Below are 19,772 nucleotides of genomic sequence, written 5' to 3'. Positions count from 1 at the left end.
TGAATCAACTTTTGAGGAGAGGTTAATGTTTATTAATTTCCTGTAATTTAAATTTTCTTGAATTGTTAAGGGTTACATTTAAAATTTTCTTGGAGAAATTGATGATTGTTGTAGATTCTGAGCAAATAGAAGAATTTGAAGACGTTGGTAGAGCTTATGAGAAAAAAGTGATAGTCCCTAAGAATTTAGTTGAAATCTACAAATTTACCATAGAAAATGGGTAAAATTTGTCAATGTTTGATCAGTTTTTATCTGAGACATACTTTGGACAATATTCTGTTGCAGAGTTTTCTGCTCAACATTCGCACTTATAAGTTCAAACATTATAGAATCAAAGTTAAAGATTAATAAGAATGACCCTGACTTTTGCAGACAATAAGAGTACAAGACTTTGGACATTCACCAAAGACGTAAACATGAGCATATTTTCAAAAAAAAAAAAACTACGACAGTCGTGTTGTCTTAATAAATTCTTCGTAAGACATTTAGTTTCTTTTTTATTTAACGTAAAAAAAAACTTAGGTACGGCTGCTAAAAGAGTGAGCCTGTCACATTTTAGTAATTGGTTCCTCAATCGTGTGCTACTTAAGTCGTAGTATTCACCCACTGCGCAGGCGAGCCTCGAGGGTGAATCAAAAAGATGTTTAATTTATTTCTATAAATAAAAAAGTAAAAATACAAAAAAAAAATACACATAATTTGTATCTCTTTACCTAAATTTTGTTGTATTTAAATTTCCTTGACATTTAATTTAACTAAATAAAAATCCAAAAACACATATATAAATTTACTTTTTTTGAATGCAAGTGTAATATTAACTCCATGGGAAAAATCTCATACATTGTTTGTTTCTGTTGTTTCTTCAAATTCATGATTCACGATCGACCTTCAACATATTGTTCGCAAGACGCCACAAAAGGTTTTGTTTTGTTTTCTTTTTTTTTCATTTTATATTTATTTTGCAGACAAGTAAAAATAAAATACCTATACCTACCTCAAAATGTGGATGAATTTCAAAACCACAACTTTGTATTTAAATTAATGCCTACATGTTTTTTTTTTTTTTTTTATTTGGTTAACTATGTCTCACTACTTAATTTAGTTTTAGTGTAATCTTAAGAATTCGATAAACTTAAGTTTTAATTTTAATTATTATTCTCTCCGACTCTTTCCTCTAGAAAAATAATTTTTGATCTTAATTGAAGATAACTACTTCTTTCAAAGGAACTGCTAATTTGCTTTGAGTATAGACTTATTAACCACAGAAAACCAATAAAGTTAAGAATCATGTATATAAGATGATTTTTTACATCTAAAGGTGTAAGGTGTACTCGTAACTTGCATTATAACAGATTTAACAATTTTACAAAGCTCAAGTTATTAAATAGCGAATAGGTAATTGGTAGATCTTTTGGATTTTTCAAACAAATTGAATTTTTTTTTATGTTTAATAGAATAAGTTGTTAGATACAAAAAAAAAAAATAAAAAAATTAGTGAAAAAAAGTTGAAAAAAAAAATAAAATGCACGAACTTGCTCCAAGAGTTCAAGTAAGATAGTAAAATTTGTTCTTCACAGGAAGTAAAACAGAATTTAAAATGAATTTGACTTCAAAACAAAAATATGCTATTAGATTTCTTTTTTTAGATGCATTTTTAGAAGAAAAATAAATCAAAAAGTTAGAGCTAATTTTGTATAAGTAATAATTTTTTTGATAAATTAAAAACTAAATAAAATTGGTACCTATACCTTGTAGTAATTATTATTTATTAATCAACATGTAAAATCAGAGATCAATGCCTCTTTTCGAAAATTTTATTTTTCAAATAAAAAATCATTTTTTTAAGCCCAAAATTATTTTTTTTTTTTCAAACTTCTATTTTTCATTTAGGTAAGAATTCAAAAATTAAAAAAACGGTTTCATGACTTTAGAAAAAAATGTTTTTTTTTCATAAAAAGATAGAAACTAACAGTTAATTTTTTCATCGAAATCCTTTAGCCTTTTTTGAGAAAATTCAGGCTAAAAAATGTTGGTTAAAAAAATAAACAAAACAAAACAACTTTCAAACGCCATTAAAATCTGTTGTATGTATTATATTTTTAGAAAATGCTTACACGCATTTAATTATTGTACAGTTTGACGCATAACCTTACGACTGCTCTGAAACCTCGACATTTTATTTTTGACACAAAACAAATTCAAAATAAAACAGAACAAAAGCCAGATTGATTTTGTATCAATAAAATAAAAAAAATGTTAGTTTTAAAAAGGATATTGGGGGCGACCCTGTCACATTTTACTTATCTCTACCATACAAATCGACATTGATACACAAATCATATTGATACACTAGGGCGTATTCGTAACATTTTTTTTTTCAAATATTTTCCCGACATGATTTTCCTTAATATTAATCAATGCATCGACTAAAAAATGTACAAAAATATCTCTGATGACAAGATTGGCACTCTTGAACGGTCATTTTTGTGAAATCAATTCTTTCTTGACCAAGCAACGAATAAATATGTCTCAATCAATTTAAAATTATCGTTTGTAGGAAACCTATCATTTATCAACTTTATTTTTTGTGTCTTAGATGTGAATAGTTACTAGAACTAGAACATCGTTGGTCATTGTTAGTGTTCTATGTGTGCTGTGTATGTATATTTAATAGTTTGAGAAGCTGTGGTTAGGTATATTTCAGCTTTGTGGAACCTAACCAAAAAAATATATATCAATAAAAAAAATGTTGCATACATGTAGGAGCAATGAGTAAGCTCGACTTGGTGTTATATGAAATCTTTCCAAAATATGTAAGGATATTCTACACCTCTCCAAAACTGCTAAGGGTTGTTTTTTTTTAGAGTTGTTTTGTATTAGGTAGTTTAAAAAAAAAAAAAAAAACAATTATGAAAGAAAAAAAAAATGAAAAAATATAAAAAAATGACAAAAAGAAAAAAAAAGACATTGGTGCACGCACCGGTACTCGAACCAGGGGGTCTGAGATGTGTTCAGCATATCTATCCACTGGACTACGAGGCACCTAGAATCAACTTGGTCGTAATAGAAGCTTATAGCAGTTCTTGGTATGTTAGGTTGAACAAAAATAGGTAGAAAAAAAGGTAAAAACAAAAAAACAAAAATTAATGTTCAAGGACAAATTTTCTTATAAAATTTTCGAAATTCGAAATTTTACAAAAAAAAAATTCACATATACAGTGAAATATAATATCAAAAAAAATCTTAAAATCGGTGAATTTTGACCAAAAATGATAAGAAATATTACACATATTTTTGAAAAATTCAGAAATGAATTTTAAGATATTATTTGTATTTTTGTGGTCAAAAACCATTGATTAAATGACTAAACGGAAACCCAAATATTTCGTCCATGATTGTTTTGAGAGTGTATGTGTGAGGGAACCTGTGAGTCTACTCAAGGGTATAAATAGTTCCAAGAAAATCACAATCTTTCCTTTTTTTGGTGATTTTTTTTTGTACATTACACGTTATACGTTATATCCGAGTCAAAGATACAAGAAGTTTTTTTTTACAAGTGTTTTTTTTTTTTAAAAAAGTTTAATTTAAAGTTTTTTTTCAAGTTTTTTTCTAATACAAATAATTGTTATCTTAAAAAAAAAAAAAAAAAAAAACAATACCTACTTTTGTGCGCAAAACCCAATTATTTTAAAAGGTGAGATTTTTTTTAATTGAGTTGGCTTTACATTTTACCCTAATACTTGCCCTCGTGATTTTTTTCTACCAGGTGCTCCAGGTGGAGAAAATTCTAATTGTTTTAATTAACACCTACATACCTACATTAATTTGGTGTTTTATTAAACATTACTGCTTAAAATTAAAGGTGAGACATTTTTCGTTTACTCGCTCTACGTACCTAGATACGAACATGTAAATTAATGTAATTTTTCAATCAGGTGCTCCAGAGTAAAAATCGATCGAATTCGATTCGAAACTAAAAACCCGACCATCCAATCAGACTTTTTAAAGTCTAAAAGTGCTCTTTTTGCTAAGCCGCACAATATCGCCCAAATTCAGAAAAAAAAAAACTATTTGACTCGCAGCCTGAGCAAACAAAAAAAAAATCACCCCCAAAATCTCCATCTTGGCACCTTTATTTTATTTAAATGTGTAAAAAAATACATATTTTAATTTTTTTTTGATCCTGTTTAAAAATCCTGCAAGGACTAAATAAAATTAACAGCAAAAAAAAAATACAACACACACTCTCAACTCAACAATCAAAATCATCCAAACTTTCATCCTCGGAAAACATCCAGGAAAACATCTAAAATTGCACTTATAACCTAAATAAGCAATATCCAGGAAAAACATATAAAATCATCTTCTACCTGAGCCTTCATCTCATCACGTTTCAAAAAAAAAAATCATCACAAAACCTATAAAAGCTAAGTACCTAAAAATCTTTCTTTCAAGTAAAAAAATAAAAAAAAAAGTTTTATAAATCTTAAATTATTGCATATCTACTATTTGACCTTGTACATTCAATTCGTTCAAATTTCTTTTTTCTATTTTACCCTATTTTAGTCTAGCTTTAAAATAAATAAGCAAAATCATAACAAAACAACAACAAAAACTCAATCCTGCGATGGTGTGCACATTATCAGGAGGAAATGACCAAATGTGAATTATAAACAACGAAGAACAAAAATACAATTCACCACTGTAACACATAAAAATATGCAAAATTGCAAAACAATTTGTGGGGTAAGTGAGAATATTAATTTATTGATTGAAAATTTGAACGAACGAATATAATTTAATTTAATTTAAATAATTTTTAATTGTTGCAAATTTAAACATAAAAGATAAAGATATTTGAAAAGTGAAAACAAGAAAGATACGAAAGATAAGAATAATAAGATTAAAGAGAAAGATAGAAAAAATATATATAGAGAAAAAGAAAGAAAAAAAGTACACTGAAACTTTCTAATTGATCATTTTTTTTTGTTGACATTGCTAAGGAAGGTGTCATTGTGATTTTTTTTTATTAACTTTTTTTGTGATGATTAATGAATTAATATTGAATTCATATTAATTTGAAATTTAACTATAATTATTTTATAATCAAATTATATTTTTTTTATAAAAAAATTTGAACATTTATACATTTTTCTTTATTATCATTTTGGCTATAAGTGATTTGTCGAAACATTTCGTATTAGGTTCTATTGATATTTTTTTTAAAATTTTAATAAAATTTGTTGTACACTTCAATTAAGAAAAAAACATCTTTTATCTTTACTGAGGTTACTTACATATGGATGGGTTAATTTTATTCTGCATCGAATTTAGTCATTTTTTTTTTGTTGTGAATTTGATAAGATGACTTTTGCTATAAATTTTTTATTTTGGCTTTTTGAAGTTGAAACCATGATTATGGTTTAGGTTTTTTTTTTTTTCCAGGTGGATGTGGCTCTCACAAGAGTGAGCTATAAGGCGATAACGGCAAAATGAGAACTTAGTTTATTTTTTTTGTTTTATTTTGTTCTTTTGGGGTTGCTACAAATATTGAGGCCGTGGTAACTAGGTTGGTCACATGGACCTGCTCATAGAGTAGGAATGTGTGACACTATAGGGTGGGATAGTCCTCTGAGAGCAATACATCTGGCTCTCCTCACTTTCACAAGGAAACAAAATATTTTCAGGTTGTAAAAATAATAATGGACAAATCAGCTTCGCGATATTTTTCGTACAATTTTCAACGGCATGAAAACGTAACGGCCGTCCAGTTCCCTGGCTACAAGAATCCCCCCACCGACGAGCTAACCTTTGGCCATGCAAGCATGCCGCGCGGTTAGGGAACAGGACACCCATCCACTTTTGCTTCCATGTAGGTTTTAGAGTCCCTGTAAGCTCTGAACCCTACTGGTAGTGTATGGAGTGGGTGGTTTTGGGGTTGAAGTTTTCTTAAATTTTCATCTCCGACTCGACAACATCTCGAGAGTACGTTACACGTTATAAATGAACTATTGTTTTTGTAGTATTTATTTTTCTATGGTTAAGTAACTTTTGTTTTGTTAAGCCAATGTCTCAAAACATTTGTATTCTCAAACAATCTTTTTATCAAAAACCGACAGATGTCACAACATAATGATTACCAAACGGCCTTGATCTCATTTCACCAAGTCTATTTATCTATACAATTCTTTTGTCAAACATTTACCATACTTCTAAAATCACTTGTCTAAACTTGCTGATGCCTTTTGATTAAACTTAATAAAACGCCGCACACCATTGACATCTGAAAGAACAATATTTTTGAAAGGAGTGCTACCAAATAGAAGCGAATACAAAGTTCTTTAAGTTTATATTTTTTTATGATAAATAGCAAACAATTCAAATGCATAAATTATATAAAGCATTCGCTTTAAAAGGAAACGTTCAATATACAAAACAAAAACTTTCGCTGAAATAGTATCTCTTAGGTTGAGGCCGAATGAATAGAATACTTCTAACCACACAACATCATCAAGAGACAAGTATATTGAGGTAAGAAAATGTCGTTCAGAAGTTTTACATTTCCGTTTTTATTGACAACTTAATACATCACTTTTGATTAACCAACTGTGTAAACTTTTAGAAATATTTCAAATTCTCAGCAAGGTTATCCGGGTTGTTTGTGGTTTGAGACACAAACAAAATTACATCAAAAAGCGGTGATCTCGAACAAGTCTCTTTCTTATACAATTAGTATAACTTTTAAATGAGGTTATTCCATGGGATTAAATTGTTGATAATTACATGATATTTATGGAATTTGTATTAGCAGTGTTTCACTACCAGAAGTTTGCAAGCTAGATCGACGATTCTATTGGTTTATATCTAATAAGAATCAATTTTACTTATTGGAGGAATAAAACCGTCATCTTATTAAAAAAGCCCTGCACATTTGTATATTTTAGATTCTAATTTTGTTTTTTCCTTTTTTTGCTAAGATTTCCAAATATCTTCGGGAAAACAAATTTATTAATTATGAAAGATCATTTCATTTTGTTTCATTTTTTTTTTTTTTCAAAGAACAAAAATGGCATTGAAGACGAAGAGTGAGAGAGTGTTGTAAAAATCGGAAATGTCTGCGCCTTTTTTGATTACATATAGCAGGACTCAAAAAAGTTAATCAAGTCAAAGTTCCAAGTATCTAAAACTTGAAACCTGCTATTGTGATTTGGTATGAAAAGTCATTCTATTTACTGCAATTTTTCAATTTAAAATTTTAACGAAAACGTGTAAAGCTTCCACACATCTTATTAATGCATCGGTCGAACCGCATAGTATGTGAACAAACACCCTGCCGATAGATGTAAAACCTAAAAAAACGGCCTTTCAAAAATTATAAAACGGAAATGGAAATCTCTGTGGTTGCCAAAAATCATAATAAAATACTTTTTGTGAAACTCATAAAAACAAAATATAAAGGTAACTCAAATTTTAATATGAAGTCATAGCCCCGAGTGTACAGGGAAGAGTTTAGTATCAAATGAAGTTATGTGTCAAATATTTTCAAAATCATTCATGGGATGGTTGAGATATTTGAGGTTAAAATTGCTGATCTCAAAATAAAGATTTCACATATTTATCAAATGATAGGAATTTTGGTTTGCCCTTAAATGTGTGTAAAAAAGGGAAGGGAAGGGAAGGGGCAATATAGCAAGTCTATTGAATAATCATCACAAAACTATTCCAGATGAGAATATTTTCTCTTTTGAAACTTTTTAGAACATTATCTTAAAGTAGTCGGTCTCAAGTTTTAGTTATTGAATTTATTTTACTATTTAAAATACTTTGGAGATATAATTTCATGTTTGCAGAGCCGCAGTTATGTCAATTTTAATATAAATTGATAAACATTTTTATTATTACACTGGTTTACAAGGGTTTTGTTGCCGAAACAAAAATATACTTTTCTGATGAAGGTTTTCGGTGTGCTGAACTCGAATCCGAAGTCAGAAACAACTAATCAGCTCCCGTTTTTGAGATATTACGGTTAGAAAATGCAATAAAACGTTTTTTTTTGTTCTTCGGACCTTATTCTTTTATATAAGGAAAATTGTTTGAGCATATTTAGTTACGGTTTCTATAAGAACTGTTTTCCATCTTTATATACCTATCGATACCTATACGATCTTTTCAATATCTTTTGTATTGCCCGAGATATCTTAAAATGAAGTAAGTGGGTTTGGCTTCATATGTATATATCAAAAAGGAGATAATGACGTTATTAAATTTATAAAAATACCAAACAACTGAGGATATCTCGGGCAGTAAAAAAGATATCGGAAAGATTTAAACAGATTTAAAAAGGTGGAAAATAGTTCTTATAAAAACCGTTACTAAATATGCTCAAACAATTTTACTTATATAAATTAATAAGGTCCGAAGTACTGCATTTTCTAACGGTAATATTTCAAAAACGGTAGCTGATGAATTTTTTTTGACTTCGGATTCGAGTTCAGCACACCGAAATAACCGAGTGTTATCTATGCTTTAAAAAGCTTTTAAATTATTTCTACTTAGCCCAGGAAAAATAGATTTTTTCAAGGAAAAAATTTGTAACAGGCTGATTTTTGGCATACAGCTTGGTGTAAGGGTGGTTTACAATTTGTGAAAAGTCCTGAGGCTTACTTTATCCGCAAGTCCCATTATAGGGGGTCAAAGGTCACAACATTTTTGTTTTTAAAAAACGATAGGTTTTAGACAAAAATTATGTTCTACAAAATTGAAGCTGAGGCTATTTTACAAAAAATTGTCCCACAAAGTTTTCTTGTATCATGCACCGTTTAGAAATTATATCACTTCAAACACGTATAATGTTTTTCTTGATATTTTTATGTTTGTTATTTTAATCAAATTACATAGGATAGTTTGAAATGTTGTAATGTCTAAACGGTTAGTGATACAAAAAAAAAACTTTATATGACAATATTTTGATCAAAATCGTTAGTCATTTTTACTGATCAATTTAGTTTACAGATATTTGAGAAAAATACTTAATCTTTACAAACGAATATTTTTACACCTACAAAATAAATATCTCAAATTTTCAACTTCAATGTTACCATTTTGTATTTTCTAATTAAAACTAAAAAAAAATCTCAGAAAAGATGAAATCCCCATTTTAAAGTGGATATGTCTTTATATAATGTTTAAAAACAAAAATTATATATAAAATATGAATAAATTAATTCGACACATAAGTTAACATTGTTACTTTGCCAAATTTGGCATTGCCATTGCCATATATATTCTAGTACCAGATACAGAACGAGTGCTGTTTCTACATCTCCACCAGAGTGTTGTATTATTTTGTTCGTATGTGGCTTTAATTAAAGATTTCTCTACTATATTTTTCTAACTTACATTATATGTCATTAGTTTTTTGTTGGAAAAAAAAATCAATTAATTTATTCATAATATAATTTGAACTGACACAGATGCGAATCATTTTGTCGTAAGAGATTTTATAGACTCTTTTGTGTATAGAAAAAAAAATCTGTAACAAGCAAACAGAATAACTCAATAGATTTTTTTTTTTCTTTTTCTAAAAAAATATTTCATCGCAACGCAAAACAAAGACAAAAAATACAAAACCTGTCTAAGATGGAAAACCCATAACTAGTGTTACAATTAAAAGGGCCTTTGTGTTGGAAGTATTGATTGTTTTTTTTTTTTATTATTATTTTTCGATAAATTTTTAAGTACGGATTTATCTGCTTAAGATAAAGATAAATAAATATTTTTTTATCAGATAGGGCGCAAAGAGGTTAAAAGCGGCTTAGCTTCCGAAAAAGATAGACAAAGTACCTACAAACGTTCGTTGGTGAGTTGAGTACGCGTTTGAGCGCGACGACGAAGGTCATTCAGAAAGATACAGCGGACAGAGATACTTTTGCATGGAAAATATCTTAAACACACTTCAGGTAGATCCAGAGTCGGATTATCTTAAAGGGGAACTGTTTGAATATTATGGGCGATCCTTTTAGAAATACCTTTGAGTAAAAGTTTAAATAAATGAGCAATACACCGTTTGGGTTAAGTAAGATAAAGATAAGACTCTTTCATTAAAAGTAACAAAAATTAAAGCATTGAAGTAGGAGTATTTTCGTTTTCAGATTTCTTTGCAAGTTTGACATTTTTGAATCAATCACCGATATTTCAATGCCAAGTCCATCCCTGAAAAAGTTGCTTTATAACTTTTCTGTGTGGCTAAGAAATGTCTAATGTATAGTTTGCTTAGTTCGCTTTGTAAAGTATTGAATTTCTGAATTGGAACGAGAAAAATAGTGCTAAAAACGAAAAAAAAAATACAACAAAAACACTGACAAGTATCAAAGAAAGGTGTTAATACCGTGAAAATGTTTTTATTTTTTTTTTTTTGTTTGTTAAGTTTTGTCCGCCTTATAATAGTAAGCTAGTTCGCCTACACTTTTGTTTCCCTAGACGGAGGTCTAATAATAAAGTGTTTCAAAACTACACCGTTAGAAAAAAGTTAATTAACTTTTAGTATTTTTTGTTGTTGTTGTTATTGTTGTTGGTTGTTCATATAAGATTCGAATGGATATTGTTGATTGATTGTAATTTTATTATCCACCTACTCGCTGTAATAAGAGGGACAGTGGTTATTAATTTTAAGAAAATAATATTTTGTGAGTCATTCGATTGTGAGTGAGTGATGAATAGATGTCGAATGGAAAACCCTTTAACTAAGAGATTATGATCATTTATTTAAATAAAACATTTTTATTTTCTTAGTTAAGAAATATTTCAGGTCAGTTTCACAGTCGAGTAAGTGGCACTTAAGTGAACGATGTAAGAAAGTTGAATATCACTTCCCGTTTCAATGTGTAAATAACCTTATCTTCCCTTAACTTTTGTGTTGACTCCACTGATGGCGGGTTAAGGAAAAAATGTTGCACCGAACTATTATTTAATATATTGTATTTGTTATTTTTATGATTGACATAATTATATTTTAATTTTTTTTTTTTCAATCAACCGCAACTCTTGCTCAAGCAATTTAAAGTTGTCTGACCCGTGGCTTCAATAATTTCTTTTTTTTTATAGAGAATATTTTGTGCTGGAAAACAAACAATTACAAAAAAAAAATAAAAATAAGTTGCAGAAATCTAGTATCACTCTTTTTTGTGCCACTCGTGACAGAAGAAAAGACCATGTCTGTTTTAAAAAATAATTAAGTTGGAATGTTTATGAAATTTTACTCTTGGTTTGGTTTTATAAAATATTTGTAAATTTTTTTATAATAATTATGTATAGAATATGAAGAGGAAACCATATATTTATTGTAGAACTGTATCACCCTTGAAGGGTACAGTTCCTGAATTGCATTAATTTGGAAAAGTTATTTGCAGTGAAGTTGAAATCAAGATGTTTTACAATTAGGTAAAACACCGAAATTCAAGTATAGTTTTTTTTTTTTGGAACAGCTCACAGCAAATGTATCAACTGAGAAAATAATTTAAAAAAATAACACTGTTGCAGATTCTTTGTTTGGGAAGCCCAACTAAAAGTTTTCCACAAAAATCTTCTTCAAAATTCAAAATCGTCTTCAAAATTAAACTTTTTTTTTTGGTACCGAGACTAAACTATACATTGCCAAAGGTTTTCGGTGTGCTGAACTCGAATTCGATGTCAGAAATATTCTTTTACGTACCTACCATTTTTGCAATATTGCCGTTAGAAAATGCAAAAAATGTTTTTTGACTACTTTTGAGGTTATGCTTTCTGACTACTTTTGAGGTTATGCTTTAAAGTGGAAAACTGTTTAAATTTTTCCGATATTTTTTTTTTGTCCGGTATGTTTCATACATATATTATATCCTTTATGATATATAATACGCATATATAATACACATTTAATTCATCTTCCTTGTGAACTTTCAATTGAGCCTTGTATTGTAAGATTAAAATTCGGCTTGAAACACTACCAGATTTGTTATAATGCAAGTCTTGTTTTTTCAAAGGACTTACTTCTTTGATTTTGACCTATATTCACCACAGAAAATCAATAAACTTAAGAACAATGTAGCATCTTTTAACTCTTTAATTAACAAAGTATTTTAATATTGTTTCTACAATTTATCCCTTATTGCTAAAAACAATTTCTTTTTTAATTTTTCTTATTTTATTATTAATATGCTATTGCTTAAGCTTTGCATTTTTTGATTGATTCAATTTACTGCATTTTCTTTTCAGAACTGGGAAATACAATGTGCATTGTGCTTCATTTTAAAACAAAACAATATATTAACAGAGATTATCTCAGGAACTGAACCATTCCATTCATTAAAAGTAAGCTTTTTTTTAAACTATTATGATTTTTATTTCAAAGGATTTTCAAAACAACAATATAAAATTTTGTGTGCCCTTTTTTGACTAATTTGACAAATTAACCAGTAATAAAAATATGTTACAAAAATATTTAAACAATTTCAGCATGAATATATTTTACTTAGATCAATATTCGTTTATTTTAAAAAAAATATTATAAGTATTTTTTTTTTTAGTTTTTGCAAAACTGAAAATGGCAATACTGTGTTTGTTTATCTTACATAAATTTAGTAGTAATTTTCAAAGAGTCAGTAGCTTATGACTACCGTTGTGTTAACTGTTTGATTGTTCTAAAAGGCCTCTTTACAAATAAACGTCATGCTCTTGAGATACAAAGAAAAAAACCTATAAGTAGATAAACTAACGTACTCATGGATATAATTATTCTTCCAACACACTATTGGAACCTTTCCAATTCTATCTCTAAACGTATAGGTTCTAGTAATATTATATGAATAATATAACAAAAATAATAGACATTAAAATCAATACACTACGATTGTCATAAACTCAAGAGCTTGTCGGATATTTAATACGCAATTAAAAAATATAACTCAATGAACACATCAACTTTATTCTTCAAATGAAAGTTCAATATATTTTCAAGCATTATATTTTTAATTTTTTAATGATTATTATGAATTAATTTGTTTAGAGGCAATATAATTATTATTCTCAATCAATATTATTATTATTTTATTTGTCTTTGTGTTTTTTTGGATTTAAGAACTTCTGATTTTGTAAAAATTTAATTGTTTTTGATCTATTGTTTATTTAAATGTTTATTTAACCAAGAAAAATGAATGAAAAGTTGATTGATTTATTGTAAAATCTGACGTCTATATTTGGTTAAGTCAAATTTGCACATAAAGTTAAAAGGAACTTAATTTTTTTGGGATTTGAATTGGATATGGAGTGAATATGATTTTTGATGTAAAATAATTTTTTTGTTGCTACAGGCGTTATCAGACCTTTCCTAAACTTAAGCGTATTGTTGTTTCCAGTTTTATATTTTTTTAGTTGGTATATTGTCCAACAAATAATTCCAATACAAACTACTTGCTCAATTTAAATAAATGCAATACGGATCTTCAAGACTTCAAATCAAATTTAAGCTCGAAGCACAACACGTACTTTCCATCACAATTCATTCGCATGATTGACTTCAATTTAACATTTCCTATTTTTTTGTGTTGCGAGCTTCTTTAAAAAACCTAAACTGATTTCGACTGTAGTTGTTGTGCAATAATTTTTATGCAGTTCCATTCCTAATCATAATGAGTTATGTAACCATTTTCCAATTCAAAATGCGAAAATCCCAACCCGAAGCTATTGTTTGTGCTGTGCAGTCTTTTTGGTATTCAAATATAAAAATGTATACGTGAATCAAATAGCTGGCACACTGGCATCCCATGATCGTAATTGCAAAAGTAAGCATCTCAAATCTGATGATTTAATTTTCGCGCTTTTCCTATCATCATCTGCTCAATCGGAGTGATGGATTAATCAACCATCACCGTCACCGCTGCCGCCGCCGCTGTTCGTCGCCGCCATTTCGAATGGCAGCGGTCGGTCGCCATCCCATCCTGATATGCACTTTAATAGAATTAATGATGAGGTATGAAATTTGCTTGAGGAGTTGTAATACCAATTAATTGAAATGTCGTGAACAACATGAAGTACAATAAAGAGCTTATAATAAACTTAAGTATACTATGCATTCGATTGGAACGGAGTAAATATTAAACGAAGATAGAAATAATTTATTAAACGAAGTTATAAAAGCCTACAGGTGTACCTCTGTTGTTTTGGATAAACTCTTCTCATAACTTTATATTGATGGATTAGATTGCAATTGTTGATGCAGGTTAAATAATAAGTCAGCAATGTATCGTATCGCATAGATTTGTACACATACCTACCATAAAATCAATACATAAATGTCAGAATTCTGTTTGTGGTAATTTTAAAATTAAGTCACACTCCTCTTCTAAAATTGGTTTCGTGATGTTGTGTAAAAAAATTTAACATTATACATACAAATAAAAAGAAATTGATACTGAAAATAAAAAACCAGATTGCCACTTTTAGAATTCGTACGTGGCAACCCCTTTTTTCAAGGAATATGCAATTACTACTACATTACTGTATTCCTCGTACCTTTGGTTGAGTAATGTCGTTTTCTATTGACGAATCTCAGAATGATATTTGTGAATTTGACAGCTGAAAGGGGGGGTGAAGAGGGGAAATGGTGGACAAATCTCAGATTTCATGATCTATTTGCGTCCTGAGATTCAAAAAAATGACAAAAAAATGAATCTGAGATTCAAGAATCTGATTCTGGATTTTTATCAAGATTCACGCATACAAACACACGCACTTTCACACACACTCCTCTGTTTGACATTTGTCTGAACATTTGTTGTTGTTTTATTTTTTTTATACGCACAGATTTCGCACACAATTACAAAACTAGATTTCATATTCTATTTGCAGTGGAAAATCTGAGAATTTTACACAAAAATCTCAAAAGTCAATAGAAAACGACATAAGTAATGAGAAATGTAAAAAAATGTAGATTTAGAAAGGTAGAGTAAAAAAGGTATTTGCATTTTCAACATTTAAACACGGTTGCCAAGTAATTGCTCCAATTTTGAAGATGGCACCTGACATTTTTTCTATAGGACAAGTATTGGTTTCGTTTCGAAATTTTTCAATTATAGCTAATTACTCGAAAACGGCTCTAACGATTTTGATTAAACTTGCAGACGAAATATTCAAAGCAATTACAATAAAACTACATTTTTAGTTTTTCTCAAAAAGTCTAACTGATGAGCCCACTGTCGTACCTGGGCGAAACGCTTTATAAATTTTTGGAGTTGAGGTCACTTGAACTTATATTGAATTATATTCAATCACTCCACTTAAAATAAAAATAATTTTAATAATTTTTTATTATTTTTGTTATTTTTTCATCGTTATTATATAAGCCTGACCACTGGCATACATTTTCTAAGTGTCTGAATTTAAACAAATTCCCTTAGAATATTATAATTCACAGTATATTCATGCTGTGAGTTTTATGTCGGTAAACATCGACTAAATTTTAATAATAGTTAATGACGTACATATTTTTTTTTTAATTTCAAAAAACTTCAAAAATAGGATATTTATGAACTTTTAAACAAATACGGTGCAATCACCGCTATCCTCGTAATGACTAATGCTGACTGTGACTTTTATACCAAAATACATCAGAAAAAAAGCTGCAAAGTTTCAAGTCGATCATGATTGAAATTTAAAAAAAAAAATAGAAATGGAAGGGACAATGACTTTCAACTAAACGGGTGAAAATAGATCCCTTTCTTTTTTATACATTTAAATTCTCTACAAGAATTGCAACATATGTTACCGTACTCTTACTTTTTTTAATTTTGTTCGGTACACCGAAAAACAAAAAGATAATATTTGTAAATTTCGAGTTGAGAGTTATTTTTCAGAACTACGTGATTAAGGTAAATTTGTTTTTTTTTTTATAGTTTTTCATCCAAACGATGTATGCAACTTACCTAATTGTTTGTATCACAAAAAAAAAAATTAGAAAAAATATTTCAAAAAAGTGTACGTAAAGCATTTAATTAAAAAAAAACCAAAATAAATTATTAATCGACACATTAAAACAAAATTTTTAATTAATTAATCGATTCGTTTTAAAAAATTTAATTTAAAAAAGTTTTAATTATGGTTTCTATAAAAAATTATGGTTTATGAGAAAATCAAAATCATTGAGTATAGTATATGGTTCTTCATTTCGGTTAAATGGCAATACACTGCGCGTCACTTGAATAAAAACAACAATTTTTCTTCAGAAAATATTGACTGGGACTTTGGTGAGGTAACTTAGTAGATTTTTGGTTTTGCATTTTCAAAGAGGAACTTTTAACAAACAATGTTGTAAAAACAAAAAACCCAAAACAGAAACCGTATGGCTACTAGTTGCGTTTTTTTCGCAATACTTCACAAAAAACAGTGTTTTTTTGTCACTTGAATAGAAACAAACAACACTAGTTTTTGTAAAGCAATATTAAACTTTGACATTATTTTCACACCACCACAGACAATGCATAAATAGAAGCTGACATTGAAAATGCACTTGCACTGTACACAATCGTGGACCTAATTGGAGAAAGTGATTAAAGTGTTTGGTAACTTCTTATAAATTAAGAATATGACATTTTCTACAATTTAAGGATTGAATAATTGAAATAATCTTTCCATTTCATCCGAAATGCATCTGTTTTGTTTCTAACAAGACTTACAAAACTTCCGTCTTCACACAAAAACACAAAAAACAACACCGAGGTAAAAATTGAAACAAAAATCAACAAACAAAATATTTTGGTTTTCAAAAAAAGTCAATTCTGTTATTGTTTAAAACACACGTAAAATAAGATTTTTACAAAGGATTTTAAAAAAGGTCTCAAACTTCAGTTTTAACGCTAAAATACACTTATTTTGAAAAAAAAAAATACTTTTTTAGGGTCGTTAAAATTTGTTTGGTTATCTTAGTGTCTTAGATGATTTTATTGTTTAGCAAGAATTAAATTTACTTTTAGATTCCAAAATCGTTTTACATATTTCTACTAAAAATCTATACAACTGAAAAAAATCATAATAATAAAAAAAAAAATCATTGAAGACTTTCCTATAAATCCCACTCCCTTTTTTTCAATATACTCTTCTATGATGTTAACCCCTACGTAAATAAAATAAAAATTCTGCATAATCTTAAGATGATCCAACTATAGAAATAACCTTATTACAACTTTGTTGTAAGCCTACAAGATTACAAGAGCTTATATTTAAAATTATTGTAAACATTTATGTCGTCATAGATATTTTTACCATACGTCTAAATCTGAATCCTACACCTGCGTGTAAAAGACCATTATTCACTTTCCGTCATGCTCTGTCAATAAAAGCTTAACAGCCCTTCTCAAAGTCATGACTTCAATACGAATCAATCTCAATTTGATTCGCCATTTAAACGAATATAATTTGTAATCAATTGTTTAGAAAAACATAAAAAAAAAAAAACATTCATACATCTGTTTGTTTGTCAGTTTTGTTGTTTGTTCTTCACAATTCTCTCTTTAATCAATGATAGATAACTTCCAATAACTATAAGCTGGCTTAATTATTCGAGATTTTCTGAATTTGGCGCTGATGATGCCAATTAAACAACAGGCTAATATATTACTCATCTAACCTTAAAGTTTCATAAATCCCACCAATATAGACATTGTCAACTTAAACTTGAATCAAGACACGCATCGAACGTGGTCTTGATCGATCGGATACATAAATACGAGTAGAGTACATTGCTATAGAGCAATTATTTTTATTTTTTTATAATTTTTTTGTTTTTATTTTTGTGTGATGTTTTAGACATCGAAATGTTTACAATTGCAATGCAACTATCCACAACGACTGTGCGAGCAACATTTTAACGTTTTAGAGCTGTGGCTTTGTTTTGCACGCCGTTGAACCTGCCAACCCAGGCCGAGCCAAGTCTCAACTAACAACAACAACAACAAGCAACAAGCTCTAAACTAGCAAACTAGCCCCGGCTACCTTGCCTTAACTAGTAAACTTGACGCCAGCCGTCTGACCGATTTGGACAAAATCTAAAATTATACAATTTCATTCATTACCGAGTTCGAGTGTAGCAAGTATATTTTTGCTGTTTTAGCTGTTGTTGTTATTGTTTTCTCTGCCACCAGCCACAACTTTATACAATGCCACCTTGGATGCATTTAAATCGGATGAACTGAGACTGAGATTGAGATTGAGACTTATAGCAAACAGACAAAGTGAGTGAGGAGTGTTGCCGATGCGTTGAGTTGAGATGCTGATGTCGATGCTCAAGTCGAAGTCGCGAAGCCCAAGACACAACAAAAATTGAAATCAAAACTTGAAAAGAGGTTTCGCCTATTTTAGACTTGCATGAGGTCAACCGATCGGATAGCGCGCACTGTGTGATCTGCGATGAGTAAGTGAGAACTTGATGTTTCATAATACAAGTACAGCACAAAATAATAACAACAACAACAATGAAAAACTTCCAGCTAGATACATTTTGTATCTTGACTTGTGAGAGATACAATTTTGTATATTTTTGCTTTGATTTGTTGTTGTTGTTGTTGTTCGTGTTCTTGTTCGAGATCCAATGATTAGCCAAGTGCAAAAAAGTTCCTTTTTTTTCTCTCCCTCTCATTGCAGTCTTTTCTTCTGCCTCACAATGAATTATTGTGTCTATTAATTTTCTAAAGCCATCATACATCTACATAGCAAGACGTTTTTTTTTTCAGTATAAAAGATCATAATTATTAAAGACTTCAAGTGCAACGGCTAATGCGGTCATATTACATGCCAACTACTGGTGTATATAAATAAGAGAGTACATACATATATAAGAAAAAAATTGTTCTTTTATTAGATGGAAATACCTATATAAAAATAAAACAAAACAGCTACGTTTTTACATCTTAGGTGAGAATTCGTGATTCGTCATTTAAAAGCTAAATAAAGAATAATAAAATTTTTCATAATCTTCATGAAGCTTGGAATTCGGACTTGTGTCTCCGTTGCTATAGTTATGTTATTTTTTTACTTACAATGCACATATATATAAGCCTATGTAATATGCACATAGGTTCTACATATGTGGATGTTTTGTATTCGAACTCGAAATACTGATTAAACTTGACATTACTGTGATATAGAGAACACGAAAAACGTGGATCTGAAAATTCTGTTTGTCTGTTTATCTGTCTGTCTGTAAACTCACCCATCCGTTTATGTGTATATCGAAAGTAAAAAAAAATATCTTATAATAACTAAAATAATTTTATCAGATTTTTTCTTTTTTCAAATAATTTTTTTTTTATTTTTTAATTTTCTCAAAAATTAGAAGGTATAGAAACATTAATTTTTCACTATAAATAGAGGCAGTTTTTTTACATGAGTCAATTTTTTATTAAAATTCACAGTCTAAACAAAAATAGCAATTAATGAGTTTTTTTGTAATCTTTTTTCGTCTACTTTTAACTTTGAAATCGATTATTTCAAAAACAATTGGTTGAAATATGAAAATTAGAATTAAATGTACAATTATGCCTTTCGGAAATGGTATCAATTATAACTGTAAGTGTTGCCGTTGTTTTTTAATAATTTTTTTTATTTTTTTATTTAGAAAATTACCCCTCCCTCCTAAAGGGGGAGATAGACCCCAGCTCCTATAGTAAAAAATGATTGTATTGACCTCCTCTAAGAAAAGCCTTTTTTCAAATCCTCGCACCCAAGTTATCGTACTACGTGCCAAA

General features: G+C 28.9%; 1 protein-coding gene across 2 annotated transcripts in view; it reads left to right on the top strand.

The window, feature by feature from the left end:
- LOC129910893 (formin-J) overlaps window positions 1-19,772 on the top strand; it is a 110,014-nt gene that overhangs the window by 11,777 nt on the left and 78,465 nt on the right. For both annotated transcript variants that reach the window (XM_055988488.1, XM_055988486.1), the window contains exon 2: window positions 12,253-12,348. The gene's annotated coding sequence lies outside the window, so the exon portion shown is untranslated. The remainder of the gene's footprint in view (window positions 1-12,252; window positions 12,349-19,772) is intronic.

The sequence above is a fragment of the Episyrphus balteatus genome, chromosome 2 (genome assembly GCF_945859705.1).
Source record: "Episyrphus balteatus chromosome 2, idEpiBalt1.1, whole genome shotgun sequence".
In the NCBI taxonomy this organism is placed as follows: domain Eukaryota; kingdom Metazoa; phylum Arthropoda; class Insecta; order Diptera; family Syrphidae; genus Episyrphus; species Episyrphus balteatus.
Note: the sequence above shows the minus strand (reverse complement) of the source record. Positions and strands in the feature narration are given on the sequence as shown.